The sequence below is a fragment of the Hemiscyllium ocellatum genome, unplaced genomic scaffold, assembly GCF_020745735.1.
Source record: "Hemiscyllium ocellatum isolate sHemOce1 unplaced genomic scaffold, sHemOce1.pat.X.cur. scaffold_280_pat_ctg1, whole genome shotgun sequence".
Classification (NCBI taxonomy): domain Eukaryota; kingdom Metazoa; phylum Chordata; class Chondrichthyes; order Orectolobiformes; family Hemiscylliidae; genus Hemiscyllium; species Hemiscyllium ocellatum.
This window is the reverse complement of record NW_026868210.1, coordinates 482,762-499,495: the sequence shown is the minus strand read 5'-3', so window position 1 is coordinate 499,495 and position 16,734 is coordinate 482,762. Positions and strand designations below refer to the sequence as shown.

General features: G+C 43.0%; 2 non-coding genes across 2 annotated transcripts; one reads left to right on the top strand and one right to left on the bottom strand.

Moving 5' to 3' along the window:
* Positions 1 to 2,215: 2,215 nt before the first annotated feature.
* Positions 2,216 to 2,297, top strand: trnas-gcu (transfer RNA serine (anticodon GCU)). Its single transcript has one exon. It is a non-coding gene; the product is annotated as a tRNA-Ser (tRNA).
* Positions 2,298 to 14,247: 11,950 nt separating this feature from the next.
* Positions 14,248 to 14,319, bottom strand: trnah-gug (transfer RNA histidin (anticodon GUG)). Its single transcript has one exon. It is a non-coding gene; the product is annotated as a tRNA-His (tRNA).
* Between the last annotated feature and the right edge of the window lie 2,415 nt (positions 14,320 to 16,734).

Here is a 16,734-nt window from a genome sequence, read left to right as displayed (position 1 = left end):
TGATGTAAACAAATGAGATTTCCATAAAACGTGAGGGTTGAATGACTAAATCGGGGAAACTCCTTCTTTCGTGTGAATCAATAACTTCAGTTAGAGCTTCAAAACCATGAGTGAATGTTTGGATGAGAGTTTCTTCCACTCAATAGAGTTAGTCAAATCGTGAACGGCTTTCCAGAAATAAAGTGTAGAATCTGATTTCACAGTGTTTTAAAAGATACCCGAAAAAACATACAAGGAGAAAGTCTTTCATTGAGAGAAATTCAGTGTGGTTGCGTAAAAAATTCGAATTTGGTTGACTTCAGACACAAAGACATTTCATGAACACGTACAACTGAATAAGATTGAGTATAAAAAGTTCATGGATTGGTAAGCTGTGGCGTATTATTCAAGGTGAAACGCTGTAAATGGAGCTGATGTCCTAAAATAACTGCAGACAGAAGTTATATCCTAATGATAGGAATTGAATCGTCACTTGGACTTTAAAGATTTGACCACATTCACATGATGTTACGTATATTTCCTACATTCTTAACTCAACCCAAGAAATGCACCAAGAAGATTGTGTCCTTTTGTGTTGTTAACCCGCTGTACTTCTCTGCAGCACGCCATTGAAGATAAAATCTGCTCAAACCAACATTCAATTCAATACGAAATTCAAACGGTCCTATGTGTGTTTTTTTGCTTTTGATTATTGCAATAACCTTTGTGAGTTTGTAACAAACTGCATAACATGAAACCAGTTCAGCATCTATTTTCCCGGAGATTAACGCAGTGCACATGTCAAACGTTATTCATCTGCTGAAAAATCAACTTTGCCTCTCTCTCCACACCTGTCTCCTCACGTTTTAAATACTTGTTTGTTGATCAAGGAGTCATTATCCAGAAAAGGACGTTTGCCAATCCACAAACACGGCTATTTTCCCATAAACTTGGCTTTGCTCAATATCACCTTCCATCCGTACCCTCAAGACAATAAAGAATTGAAGCTGCTCCATGTGAGGCTCAAATTTAAAACTTCGGGAGAGCACAGCCCATTATATTGGCACAGAGATACTGTGCACTGCCCACCTGCAGCACAGGAGCAACACATTAATGCTTACCTCCACGTTCCTGGTTGTACCTTAACGTTTGGGAAACTGAGTTTCTCTGATTCCATGGCTTGTAACGATCATCTTCACCAGTGGTTCTGTACCTGAGTGAGGAAAGTGGTGAGCTACTCATTGCAAAGATGGGTACGTTGTTGAAATATACAATGTCAACATTTGCCTTCACTAACCAATGTACATTTTATTTTGTTTTTTATCTGTTGAAATCTTAAAATTTTCATCTTTAATAGATTCAATGACAGATCTCTATTGTGACTCTGGCATCAAATTCGAAAGTGTAAACACCCTCTGAATTCTTCCACCACAGTCCGTTGTTTGGGAAGTGTTCCTGTTGTGGGAAATGAACTTCCCCGTGTGTCAACTGCTGCTCCCAGCATTCTCTCTGGTACTGCACTCATTTTCCTTCTGACACTTCCTCACTGTGTTGCTGTGATCATACAGTGACTTGTTGTAGCATGTCCCAGGAAAATGACACAGATCAAGGTTTTTGCATTGTTGAATTCAATTGTCAGTTTAGCCTCATTTAGGATTGTGAAATTGTCTGTTGTGTACACAGGTGTGTGTCAAAAATATCTGAGCCGAAGAAAGGTGTTCCGAATAATGACATTGAGCACTATGCACTCTCCTCCAGTCTGGAAAACAATTCCGCAAGGCAATTTAATCGACAATAGACAATAGGTGCAGGAGTAGGCCATTCTGCCCTTCCAGCCACACTACCATTCATTATGATTATGGATGATCATTCTCAATTAGTATCCTGTTCCTGCCTTATCCGCACAACACTTGATTACACTACCCTTATGAGCTCTATCCAACTGTTTCTTGAAAGAACACCTCCTGCTTTTTCGGGTTCTTCATTCCGTTGACTTCAAATATTCACAGAATTCAACAGACTTTGTTACATAATCTATTCTTCATTTTTGTTCAGATCACTGTGAGCAGAGTGTCACAGTGGGAATGCCGTTGCCCCACAACTCAGATGTCAGACCATAGTCGTCGGACCGTACTGTGCTACTTAGCATTTCACCAGACCAGGGAGAAATATCTGCTGTTCTGCATAATTTACGCAATTCACTTATTGAAAAGTTCATACAAATGCTAGCATATGTGACGAGGTGGCCGAGAGGTTAAGGCGATGGACTGCTAATCCATTGCGCTCTGCGCGCGTGGGTTCGAATCCCACTCTCGTCGCTGTTTTCAATGTTGCTATTTTTGTATGTTGACACCTGTCTTATTGAAATTGGAACTCCAATGGTCAATTTATATGCATCGACGCTATATAAAATCTCAAAGAATAATTTGAGTCAGTTGCCTAAACTGCATTGAAACGTAGATCACATTGGGATAATGAAAAGCAACGCGATTTTCTTTTTCAAGTCGAGCAGCTGGGACCTTTTATCGTATGAAAGAGATCCAGGAAAAACAAATAACAAGAGATGTGAAGGGCGTGTTTATGTAATGGGATTCTTAATGACTGTTTTGTCAAATCAAATCTGGAGCATGTTGAGTAGAAGTGATTCATCTTGGTGAGAAGAGTACAGAGAGACAGCACAAAATAGTGGAAATATTTCAAAAGGGGCAGGGCGTGGGTGTAGGGGCACCGAGAACTGGCTATAAATGCACAGTAGAGAATTGCAGATATGGGTGCCATGCATAAGTACGGAAAGACGTACACATTGCTCTCTTCCTCGCCCGTTGCTCTCGCTATTGATGAAGGCTATGAACAAGGCACAGATAAACACAAGATGTGAGAATCAAGCTCCAAAACGTTATGCACACACTGGATGCATCACATTGAACAATGAACATCTGGAGAAGTCAGCATGTTGACTGTAGGGACTGAACCTAAACTGTGGATCAATAATCGCAAATTCATGCAGCATTAGCACGAAAAATGATTTAATGTGCCTTTATACGCATGTCATTAATAGACGTTTCTTTCTAATACCCGTGTGGTTGAAAGAAGAGGACACCACATGTCAAGATGGATGACAACGTAGTTCACCCATGAATGCCCTCTGACTCAGTTCACGGTGAATTAAGAATGAATAACAGATCCTCTTCAGACCAATGATTACAATCCCTGGGAGAATAAGGAAGAATAAAAATACATGGATAATGCGGAAAATGGGAATCGTGCCTTTGTAGACTCGAATTCAATTGATTATCAAACTAAACAGACACAAGAATACCCGCAGTACCAAGCAGTCAGGGCCATGGGGTGTCTGCAGGATGGGATTCAATTACCTGCTCATGTTAAAACTCACTTGCTCAGTCACAATACACACAGGTCATTCACCACTCTCATACGTGAGAAGTGATCACTCTGGAGACCAACTGACGGAGTCACTAGCAAGTTTACAAATGACAGCAGGAATTAAATTCTACTGTAATTGCAGCTGTTAATCCCAACCAGCAATGAACCCTGTTTGGATGGGTGTTTCCAGTGGAGTTCCACAGTTTTCTGATGTAGACCAAATATTTAGACTTAGTTATAGGAGCCATGGTTCAGAGGTTTGCTGACGATGCAACAATTGGTCGCGTAGTTGACTATTATGAAGAATGTCAGAGAATGCAGGGATGCATCAATCAGGTGGAAAGGAAAAAAGTCGAACAGAATTGAATCCAGACCAATGAGTGTTAAAGAAATTTGGGAGAAGAAACAATAACAGTGAGTATCCTATGAGGTGTAGACAGACAAAGAGATCTTGGAATGGACATTCATGATCACTGAAGATCAATGGACAGGGGAATCAGTTGTACTGAAGTGCGTACTGTAGATGCTGGAGATCAGAGTCAAGATTAGAGTGGTGCTGAAGAAGCACAGCAGGTCAGGCAGCATCCGAGTTGCAGAAAGAAATGACGTTTTGGGCAAAAGCCTTCATCAGGAATAAGGCTGGGAGCCTCGAGGTTGGAGAGATAAATGGGAGGGCTGGGGTTTGGGAGAATTTGGCTGACAGTGCAATAGGTGGATGGAGGAGGGGATAAGAGTGTTAGGTCGGAGAAGAGGGTGGAGTGGATAGGTGGGAATGAAAATAGACAGGTGAGACAGGTCAGCAGGACGGTGCCAAGCTGGAAGGTTGGAACTAAGGAAAGGTGAGGGAGAGGAAATGAGGAAACTGGAGAAATCCACATTGATGCAATGGGGTTGAAGTGTCATAAGGCAGAAGATGAGACATTCTTCCACCAGGCGTCGGGTGGTGAGGGAGTGGTGGTGGAGGATGCCCAGGACCTGCATGTCCTCGGGAGAGTGGCGGGGGAGTTGAAATGTTCAGTCACGGGCATTGGGGTTGATTGTTGCCGGTGTCCTGGAGATGTTCTCTGAAGCGCTCTGTGAGAAGGTGTCTGGCGGCCCCACTCTAGAGGAAACTGCATCGATAACAACGAATGCAATAAATGACATGTGTGGAAGTGCAGGTGAAATTTTGATGGATGTGGAAGGCTTCTTTGGGGCATTTGGCGGAGGTGGAGGGTGCGTGGGCTCAGGGTTTGCAATTCTTGTGGTGACAGAGGAAGGTGTTGGGAGGGAGGTTGGGTCATTAAAGGGCGTGGACTTGACTAGGTAGTCGTGGAGGGAACTGTCTTGTCGGAAAGTGGATGGGGTGAGGAGGGAAAAATATCTTTGGAGGTCAGTGTTACTGATTTCTTTTGAAAAGCCACTGACTCCCACAGCTATCTGGATTACACCACCTCCCAAACCACCTACTGCATAAATACTATCCTGTGTTCAGAACTCCTCCACCTCAACCGTATCTGCTCCCAGAAGACCAGTTCCAACCTAGAACACACCTGATGGACTCCTTCTTTAAGGAGCGGAACGTCCCCTCCCATGTGTTTGAAGATGTTCTCTAACGCATCCCAGCCATGCCCTGCACCTCCATCCATGAACCCCACACCTCAAAACACGGCCAGGACAGAACAAGGACAGAGGAAGGGCCTCACCTTCCATTCCACCAACCTCCGCATAAATCAATTATAACTCGATATTTTCACCACCTCTAAATTGACCCCACCAGCCGGGATATATTTCCCTTCCCCAAACCTATCCACTTTCCTCAAAGACCTTTCCAATGGACGACCATTTCCTCCCGGCACCTTTCTCTGCCACCGCAGGAATGCAAAACCTGAGTCCACATCTTGCCCCTCACCTCTGTCCAAGGCTCCAATGGAGACTTCCACATCCATCAAAAGTTCACCTGTACTTCCACACATATCACTCGTTACACCTGCTGCTCCAGATGCGGTCTCCTCTAAATTGGGTAGAGCGATGTCTTCTAACAGAGCACTTCAGAGAACATCTGCAGAACACCTGCAAGAATCAATTCCACTGCCCCATGGTCAAACATTTCAACTCCCCCTCCCTCTCCCCTGAGGACTCGCAGATCCTGGACCACCTCCATCGCCATTCCCTCACCACCTGACACCTGGTGGAAGAACGCCTCATCTTCTTCCTCGGGATCCTTCAACCCCATGGCATCAATGTGGACTTCATCATTTTCCTCAATTCCTCTCACCCATCTTACCCCAGTTCTAAACTTCTAGCTCATCACCGTCCTCCTGACCTGTCCCACCTGCGTATCTTCATTCTTACCTATCCATTCTACCCTCCTCTCTGACATATCACCTTCACCTACTCCTCTATCTACCTACTGCACTCTCAGCGACCTTCTCCCCAGACCTAGGCCCTCCCATTTATCTCTCCACCCCTAGGCTCACAGTCTTGTTCCTGATGAAGGGCATCTGCCTGAAACAGTGAATTTTCCTCAGATGCTGCTGGACCTGTTGGACATCTCCAGCACCACTTTCATCTTGAGGAGAATCAGTTGAATGAGATGTTTTTTGGATATTTTCGATGGTTGACCACAGGTTGAGGACGATAGTAGAATTTAGCACACACCAGTATAGCGAATAGCTGAAGGACTGAGCACAAGTCTGGTCACTGCATTAATCAACATTTATTAAATTTTAAGATAAAAGATGGAGGTCTGAAGTATGCAACTTTTCCCATCAAGACTGCTTTACTATTCAATGAGTTTATCACTGATTTCTATCCAAGTCAGGGTGCTATGGGCCTTGGAGGGGAACTTTCAAATGGTAGTGTTTCGTTGCATCTTCCAACCTTGTCCTTCGAGTCAGTACTGTTGTTGAGCTTTGAAGGTTCTGTCAAAAATGCCCGGATGACTTACGCCAGTGCATTGTGTAGTTGGTGCATTCTCTGCAATTGTGCCTTAGCGGTGAAAGGACTAAATATTCAGGTATTGAAGAGGGTCCAATCAAGTGACTGCATTGTCGTGGATGGTGCCTAGTACCTTAAGTGTTATTGAAGTTACACCCATCTAGGCAAATAGAGAGAGTTATGTTCCACATCTAATTTGTGCCTTATAAACGATGTAGGATTCATGGAGCAATGAGTTAGAACGTAGAGCATAGAACAAGGAACAATACAGCACAGAACAGGCCCTTCGGCACACGATGTTGTGCCAAACAATTGTCTTAGCGTCAGCATCTATCCATGTACCTATCCAATTGCCGCTTAACGGTCACCAGTAATGCTGACTTGGCCACTCTCACAGGCAGGGCATTCCATGCCCCCATCACTCTCTGGGTAAAGAAACTACCCCTGACATCTCCCCATACCTTCAACCCTTCACCTTAAATATATGTCCCCTTGTTACACTCTATTGTACCCGGGAAAAAAGTCTCTGACTGTCTACTCTATCTATTTCCCTGATCATCTTATAAACCTCTATCAAGTCATTCTTCATCCTTCGCCGTTCCAATGAGAAAAAGCCTAGCACTCTCACCTATCCTCGTACAACCTATTCTCCATTCCAGGCAACATATTGTTAAATCTCTGCACCCTCTCTAAAGCTTCCACATCTTTCCGAAAGTGAGGCGACGATAACTGCACACAGTACTCCAAGTGTGGCCTTGCTAAGGTCCTGTACAGCTGCAGCATCACCTCACGACTCTTGAATTCAATCCCTCTGCTAATGAACGCTAATACACCATAGGCCTTCTTACAAACTCTATCCACTTGAGTGGCAACTTTCAAAAAGCTATGAACATAGACCCCAAGATCCCTCTGCTCCTCCACCTTACTAAGAACCCTACTGTTAACCCTGTATTCTGCATTCTTATTTGTCCTTCCAAAATGGACAACCTCACACTTGACAGGGTTGCACTCCATCTGCCTCTCCTCAGCCCAGCTCTGCATCATATCTAAGTCTCTTTGAAGCCGACAACAGCCCTACTCACTATCCACAACTCCACCAATCTTCGTATCGTCTGCAAATTTATTGACCCACCCTTCGACTCCCTCTTCCAAGTCATTAATAAAAATTACAAACAGCAGAGGACCCATAACTGAACCCTTCGGAACTCCACTTGTAACTGGACCTCAGGCTGAATATTTACCATCTACCACCACTCTGACTTCGACTGGTTAGCCAGTTGTCTATCCAACTGGCCAAATTTCCCACTCTCCTCGGGCTCCTGACTTTCCACAAGCCACCATAGGGAACCTTATTAAATGCCTTATTAAAATCCATGTACACTACATCCACTGCTCTACCCTCATCCACATGCTTGCTCACCTCCTCAAAAAAATCAATAAGTTGAGTTTATAATCAAAAACTGGCTATCAACGAACATGTTTTTTGGTGACAGAGTGTTTATGTGGAGTAATAGAGTCATAGAGATGTACAGCATGGAAACATACCCTTCGGTCCAATCCATCCATGCCAAACAGATATCCCTAACCAATTTAATTACGCCTGCCTGCACCCAGCCCATATCGCTCCAAACCCTTCCTATTCATATACCCATCCAAATGCCTCTGAAAGTTGCAATTGTCCCAGCCTCCACCACGTCGTCCGGCAGAGCACTCCATAAACATCCTACCCTCTGCGTGAAAACGTTGCCCCTTAGGTCTCTTTTATATCTTTCCCCCCACCCTAAACCTATGCCCTCTAGTTCTGGATTCCCCAACACGAGGGGAAAAACCTTGTCTTTTTATCTTATCCATGCCCCACATAATTGTCTAAACCTCTATAAGGTACCCCCCCGTTAGCTCTGACGCTCCAGGGAAAACAGCCCCAGCCTGTTCAGCCTCACCCTGTAGCTCAAATCCTCCAACCCTGGCAACATCCTTGCAAATCTTTTCTGAACCCTTTCAAGTTTCACAACATCTTTCAGATAGGAAGGAGACAAGGAATGCACGCAATATTCCAACAGTGGCCTAACCAATGTCCTGTGCAGCCGCAACATGACCTCGCAACTCCTGTACTCAGTACTCTGACCAATAAAGAAAGCATACCAAACGCCTTCTTCACTATCGTATCTACCGGCGATTCCACCTTCAAGGAGCTATGAACCTGCACTCCATGTCTCTTTGTTATGCAACACTCCCTAGGACCTTACTATTAAGTGTATAAGTCCTGCTAAGATTTGCTTTCCCAAAATGCAGCACCTCACATTTATCTGAATGAAACTCCATCTGCCACTTCTCAGCCCATTGGCCCATCTGGCCCAGATCCTATTGTAATCTGAGGTAACCCTCTTCACTGTCCACGACACCTCCAATTTTGGTTTCATCTGAAAACTTTCTATCTGTACCTCTGATGCTCGCATAAAAATCATTTATGTAAATGACAAAACATAGAGGATCCAGCACCCATGCTTGTGGCACTCCACTGGTCACAGGCCTCCAGTCTGAAAAACAACCCTCCACCACCACCCTCTGTCTTCAACCTTTGAGGCAGTTCTGTATCCAAGTGGCTAGTTCTCTCTGTATTCTGTGAGATCTAACCTTGCTAATCAGTCTCCATGCGGACTCTAGTCGAACGCCTTACTGAAGTCCATATAGATCACATCTACTGCTCAGCCCTCATCAATATTCTTTGTTAATTAGTCAAAAAACTGAATCAAGTTTGTGAAACATGATTTCCCACGCACAAAGCTATGTTGACTATCCCAAATCAGTCCTTACCTTTCCAAATACATGTATATCCTGTCCCTCAGGATTCCCTCCAACAACTTGCCCACCATCGAGGTTAGGCTAATAGCCAGTCTTAATCCCTTTTTCCTAAATACTAGCTCCGTGGACGATTACTCAGGGGAACTGGGTTACAGTAAAACCATTGAGTGCCAATGGGATACGATTAGGTTCTCATTTGTCAGAGTTATCATTACTCTATTTCATCCTTGTGTGGACAAATCTGATTCCAATCGCTGTCTGATTTCAATTTCCAACTCCCTCTGTGCTTGAAATTTCAACCGTTGCCTTACATAACCGTCTCCACCTGCCTTAATAATATATAAGGCCGCTGCAGGGGACAGCAGAGATTTACGAGGATATTGTCAACACCGGAGAAAATGGAGCTCAGTGGAATTTTTTTTTAGGCTGGGATTATTCTCCTTGAAGCAAAGGAGGCGGAGGGGAGCTCTATAAACACATAATTACGTTTATAAACATTCAATATTCGTGGGACCTTGACAGGGTAGATATGGGCAGGTGGTTAACCCTCAGGTATGAAGCGCACCAGAGGACATGAATTCAGAATTAGTTATTGCCTATTTAGTTCAGAAATGAGGATTAATTTCTTTGCTCAGGGGCCAGTGAATCGGTGGAACTCCTAACCAAAACTGTTGTTGAGGCTGAGTTTTCTGTATTTCCAAACTGTACCAGACTGATATTTAACCAGAAAGACGATGAAGCTCTGTCGAGGTAAGGCAGGAGAATGGAGTTGAGGATTATCAGATCAGCCATGAATTCATTGAATGGTGGAGCAGACTCGATGGGCTCAATGGCCGACTTGCAATTCTACATCATTTTGTCTAACACATTATTTAGTGATAAGTTTAGAATTCTGTGGTGATGGGATGTAGTGATAGAAAAGTTTTCTCAAACTGATCAGACAGACCAGCAACGAGGCTCATAAGCTGATGAACAAGAAATGTGCTGTCGCCTGGAAACAACAAATGGCATTGTGCACACCACAGATGGGTATGTGCAGAAGGTGTGATTGCTGATAAAATTGGGGGAATCTAGTGTTGTTGGCAAGATGGTGATCATGCTGGACGATGGATCGCGGTATGAATCACACAGCAATAGTTTGTGAAAGAATGTAAAATTTGTTTCATTAAAGAAGTTTTCTGCAGTTCCAATTCCACCTGACTGTTTAAAATACTGATCAGACCTTTATGTGGAATGTTACATCAAAATATTCATTCACAACACCACTGGATAAACTATTGATCTAATCTCTCCTTATTTGTTTCATTTGATGTAAATTCAGAGAAAGTCAAGATGGAATGAAAGGATGAACGGAATGTTGCACTCAATTTTATTATCCCAATTTAACTTACAACAGAAACAAATTGCTTTATTTCGACTTTGATGTGGTATAGATTTATCACAAATCTCCGGTGCAATGAAGGGCAAGAGCAAATTTCTCCATCCAATGTCTACTAAAGATGCGAGGCACGGAGGGAAACCACAGCTGCGTTTGATAGAAGTAACAGCCAGAGTAGGATTCAAATCCACACATGCATAAAAAAATGCAACCATCGCTTTAACCTTTGGGCCACTTTAGCCCGTGGCAAAGGGCGAATCCACATCATTATGTTTCTGCTTTCAGCGGGACAATAGTACCAGCAAAATCCAATGAATTTACATCGTCCTTGGAAGGAATACCTGTCCTTGATTCATTCCGATTCGGAATTGTCTCAGAATGAACCAGCGAACAAGAAATTCCCGTCACATTCACACGCACATTTAGTCTTGACTCATAATTTCTTCACATAGTTTCTCTCTCACGTGAAGAAGTATATATGGAGAGAGAAGTGAAGGTGATGTATTAGCTCGATAGTCTTTCTCATATGACTGAACCCGGACTGGGTAAAATTCCCAGAAAAGCAGTTTTGTTCATTTCATTTTATTAATTTTGCTGCAACCTCACTCTGTTCATTGCAATGATCGGAAGTGAATTGGATTTCTATCATTGGAACGTTTAATGTTGTATTCAATTTTGCTCCGAAAATATTTCAGTTTAAATGAAATACTGATGAGAAAAACAGAAGGTTGAACTACAAGAAAAGATATCAGTTTTGATGCTTAATTACTTTGGCAGATTTCAGTGGGTATCAAATGAACCCAACATCACGGCGAATATCCTCCATTTAAGGCATATGATTAAAGCAGGAAATCGATACTCAAGAGACGAGTCATTTCCTGTTCATTATTGAAGATCTTCCCTTGACAATATACCAAATCGGCTCTGTTGCATTTATAATACTTCATGGGGAATATTAATTTAAATCTTTCAAAACTCTTAATTTTTTTGCTGAATCTTTTTTAGCTGCATACGTTTCCGATTTTTCTTTACATCTAAAGTTATCCAAAGTAGACTTTGTTTCCTCGCACCTTCCATCCTCCACACCCCTCTTTTACACTTTTACCTGGCCACAGGCTGTCTCTCTCTCCTGGTGAAACTCACTGCTTGTGTGTCGCGAAATATGCCTTTCCAAATATTTTGGAAACGGATTCTCAGAGTGACAGAAATTCTATTCCCATCATTTCTTTGTCCTACATCGATATTCTTGAAAGAGTGACGTTCAGATATTTACCGAATTGAAATACAGAATTTACCACCTATTTCCTCTCTCCAAACCTCACATACTCTGGAAAACTTACATTCGGTTTTATTTTGTTCAGTTTCAAATTTTCAAACACACAAATAAATAAAATTCTATCCCCACTAAACGCTGTCAGCATAATATCTAATGTCTTTGTACCCCAGTAAGCGCTGGCATTGTCCTCTCTCTGATAGAATCACGGATTCCCGACAATGAAGAAAGTACAATTCAGCCAATCGAGTCTGTAAGGACACTCTGAAGAAAATCTCAACCAGACCTAGCTCCAGTCTCTATCCCCGCATACCTCTGGCTTGTTATTTCAAATAAACCTACTGAAATAAAAACCTGGCATCGTGTGACTTTATCACTGCGTTCCCTATGACTAATTCACTTAACTTATTGAATTCACTCCCTGGACACATCAGCGCAATTTAACATGGCCAATCCACCTAACCTACAGACTTAACAGCAGAGTGAAATACTGAGCAAAGGTACCACCACATTGAACACTATCTGTATCATGTTTAATGGTTTTACACACTGGTAACTCAGCCTAGTGAAAGCAAGCTGCGCCCATCGACCCGAATTCAATGCATCCAAACGCGGTTCTACGCTGTACAACCTCATTAGCGCTGCTGGAAATGATTCTGCACTCAGATCTGAATGGGTTTACTCTGTTTTCTTCCTCAGATTCCTGCTTTAAATAAACATATCAGTCAGGAACAACTCTATATAATGGTTTTCATTGCAGAACAAACACAATGTGCAGTTTGCAGAAGTTACGTGTTAGCACTTTCACTGACACACTCTCTCCCCAGGAGCTGCAGTCCTTCCCCAGCTGATTCTGACAGCACTGTCCTTCCTGTGACACGTCCCACCGAGAATGGAAGGCCAGGCATTAATAACCTTCACTGGATAACAGAGTGACGGATTTAAAACATTTTCGATGCCCCCAGCGGAGAATTGAGTCCTGAGACAGGAGGGGACACTAACCACGATACTGTGGAGGACAACAACATCGAAGGAAGCCCTTCAGCCTGTTGTGCCCGCACTTGTCCAACACAACTGCTCAACGACCTCAATCAAGTTTTCCATCGTTTCGCCCATAGACTTACATTCCTTGTCATCACAAATTCACATCTGAATTTTTTTCAGGTTAAAAATGTTTCCGCCTCTCTGACCCTTTCCGCACATATAATCAAACCTTTCTGCCTTTTCCCGAAATCTCTTGGCCCCAGTGTTCGATCCCTCCATCAATAACAAACGCTTCTTTCAGTCTATCCTATCCATATCCGTCATTATTGTGTACATCTCAGTTATGTCTTCTCCAATCTCCTCTGCTCGGCGACAAACAACCCCAGTCTGTTCAATCTCTCCTCATAAGTGAAACTCTTCTGCCCAGACAATATCCCATTGAATCTTTCCTGCAACGTTCGCAGTGACATCACATCATTGCTATACTGTGAGTTGCAGAACTGCACACAGGAATCTAGCGAGAGCTAAATTAACTTTTTTCCTATTCTGTTACAGAATGAGGGCGTGACTGTCTCGGGAGCATTGATTGCGGTCCCTAATTGCACAGCGGGTAGTCGAGACTCAACCGTATAGCAGTGAGTCTGGAGTCACATCGAGGCCTGACCAGGTAAGAATAGTAGGTTCCTTCCTCAAAGGACGTCAGTGAACACGATGGTTTTGTTTTTTTCAACAATTGGCCATGTATTTATAGGTGTTATTAGATTCGTAATTCCAGATATGTATTGTATCCCAATTCTAACACCTGGCATGGTTGGAGTCAAACCCGGGTCTCTGGTCCATTTGCTCTGTATCTGAGTTAACAGTTCCGTGGTAACAGTGCTCGGCCATTGCGAAAAACCCGTGAAACTAATCTGTCTGAAAGAAGTCGCTTTTCCTCGATATTGTCCTGTGTCATTTTCCTGAGCTTGACCGCCCTTAATCGCAAGTCCATATCAGTAAAAGCTGCTACCTGAGGATTGACCTCACAACAGCCGTAACCAAATGGATCAGCTGATCTGCAGGTCCCGATGGTGGGGTTGGGGCATGTTCACCCAGCAACGGTGACCGCAGCAGCACAGACTGAACACTATCAATGTGAGAGTCTGTGTTCGATTCTGCAATGCCTTAATGAAATAGGAAATGACTCCGCAACCACATGATGAAAGAGCAGTGCTCCGAAAACTAGTGCTCAGTTAAACCTGTTAGACTCCAACCTGGCGTTGTATGGTTTTTAACTTTTTACACCATAGTCCAACACCGGCATCTCTAAATTAATGTAATGGGGCTGTGGGATGAAAAGTTCAGTTAGTGATCGTAGGAAGGAGTGAAATCTCTGAGAACGGGTGGATTTGAATTCTGACATATGAAATACAGAGATGTGAGCGAGCAGAATTTGAAGGGAAAAGATCATCACCTTGGAAAAAATTACCTTACACAAACAACTGATTCCTTTGTGTTTCCCAAGAGCTGTAGCAGATAGAGAAATTACTGCCGTGACTCGGATTCGAACCGAGGTTGCTGCGGCCACAACGCAGAGTACTAACCACTATACGATCACGGCATCCCACAGATGAGAGCGCTGACAGCATGCAATAAATACAGTCTGATAGGACATATTAGGCAGCGCAAAAAATGCACAATATCAGTGCTAAGCGAACAGTGGCAGATATGTGGGAACTCAGAATGGGCTGACCGTTTAATATCGGTTCCCCCAGAGGCTGTGGTGATTCCATCATTAATATGCTGAAGGCTGAGATAAGTAGATTTCTCCAAAACATCAAAAACTCCGGGGACAGTACAGGTGTTGTTGAAATGTATGCTTCAATCGTAATGCAGTTTAACATTGGCTACTTCACCAGTTTCCCCACACAAGGCAGTAACCACTGCTGCTACATAGTCCCAATTCCCAGCCCCAGATTCAGAGGAACTGAGTAGCGCAGTCGCGAAGATGTACAAAAAAGCTTTATCAGCCAGTGGGTGGTTGGAATTTGGAATATACTATCTGCATTGTTCAGAGCGACAGAAACCCTTACAATCTGAATAAATATTCAGATATGAGCTTGTGATGCCAAGACATATAAGTCTGTGGAATAAGAATTGTGAAATGTGATTCAGTTCATTAGGCAGTTGTATTTGAGAAGTGTGGCCACATTTGGTTGAAGGGCCTCCTTTGACACTCTTGTTCTCGGTAGTATAGTAGTTAGTATCCCCGCCTGTCACAGGGCTCAATTCTCCGCTGGCGACAGTGTAAATATTTTAAAACTGTCGCTCCATTCCCAAGTGCGGGTATTGATACCTGTCCTTCTATTCTAGATGGGGCATGTCACAGGAAGGACAGTGCTGCCTGAATAAAGGTGGGGAAGGACTGCAGCTCTCAGGAAGGCTGTGTGTCAGTGAACGGCCAAACACGTGCCTTCTGCAAACTTCACCTTGTGACTGTGTTGGAATGAAAAGTATTTGACAGACTTGTTCCGGATTGAAGTGTTTACTAGAAGCAGGAAGCTGAGGAAGAAACAACGTAAACACATTCAAATATGAGTGCAGAAACATTTCCCGCAGCACGAATGAAACTGTAAAGGACAGAGTACCGTTTCGATACATTGAATTTGGGTTCATTTATTCTGATGAGGCTGTTACCAGGGTATAAAACTATTGCAAAATGATACAGCATTTAATCAGTATGATGGAACATTGTCTCAGTAATTCGCACTGGTGTTCAGAGGGAGGGTTGGGTTGATTGGCAAAGTTAAGTTGCCCTCTCCTGTCCAGGGAGTGAATTAAGTAAGTTAAGTAAATTAGCCATGGGAAATGTGGGGATAAGGTCAGAAATCACAGGACGTCAGATTATACTCCCACAGGTTTATTTGAAATCATAAGGGGGGAGGGATTCCCCTTCTTCAGGTGAAATATATGGAAATAGGGAGGGGAGGTGGGTCTAGGTGAGATGCTCTTCATAGAGTCGATACCGGCCCGATTAACTGAAATGCTCTTTACGCACTGTAGGGTTCTGTGATTCCATGAATTGATAATGACGGGGTTTACTGGGGTGTAAAGCCATTAGAGAAGATGCTGATGGGGGTGTACTGAAGATGAGATTTTATTCACTTGTCTTCTTGGAAAACTGAGAACAGTTATCCTTTAACCAAGGAAGACTTAATGTTTTTTTTTGTAGGTTATGAAATGTTTGGTCAGAGTAAATAGGTGGAAAATTCCATCTTTCAAGTAAGTAAACAACTAGATATCAGGTGTTCAATGCCTTTAATCAAACCTTTGAAGGAGAAAGAAATGATGAGAACAGAATCGCTGTCACTCCGAGAATCTGGTTTTCAAAATATTTTGAAAGGCACATTTGTTGATATGCAAGGAATAAATTTCACAAGGAGAGACACAGCGTGTGGGTAGGTAAAGGTGTAGGGATGGGGTGTAGTCGGTCGGAAGTTGCGGGGAAACAATGTCTAAATTAGTTGACTTTAAATGTAAAGAAATTCTTTTAATGTGTGCAGCTGAACAAGATTCGGTTCCAAAAGTCTGCATTTTGAAAGATTTGGCTTAATATTCCACCTAAAGCATTGTAAATTGAACTGAGTGGATTTTTATTTATTGTGAAGGGAAGATATTACATAATGAATAGGAAGTGACCAGTTGCTTGGAGAACGACTTCGTGCTTTCATCACATGCGTTCACATACTACAGATCGGGAGCACAGGTTTAGCCAGTTGGGTTGTTCATGAGTATTTTAACCTAACACTTCACGCAAAGATCTGATCAGTATTTCAAACAGTCACTCGGCATTGGAGCCACAGAAAATTTCTCCAATGAAACAAACATTTCATTCTTTCAGAAATTTCTGCTGTCTGTGAATTATACAACGATCCAACATCCAGCGTGATCACTGACTTGCCAACTGTAAAAGATCTAGCAACTTCCTTCAGCAATCACAGCTTCTGTACACAGCCACCTGTGCTGTGCCCAGTGT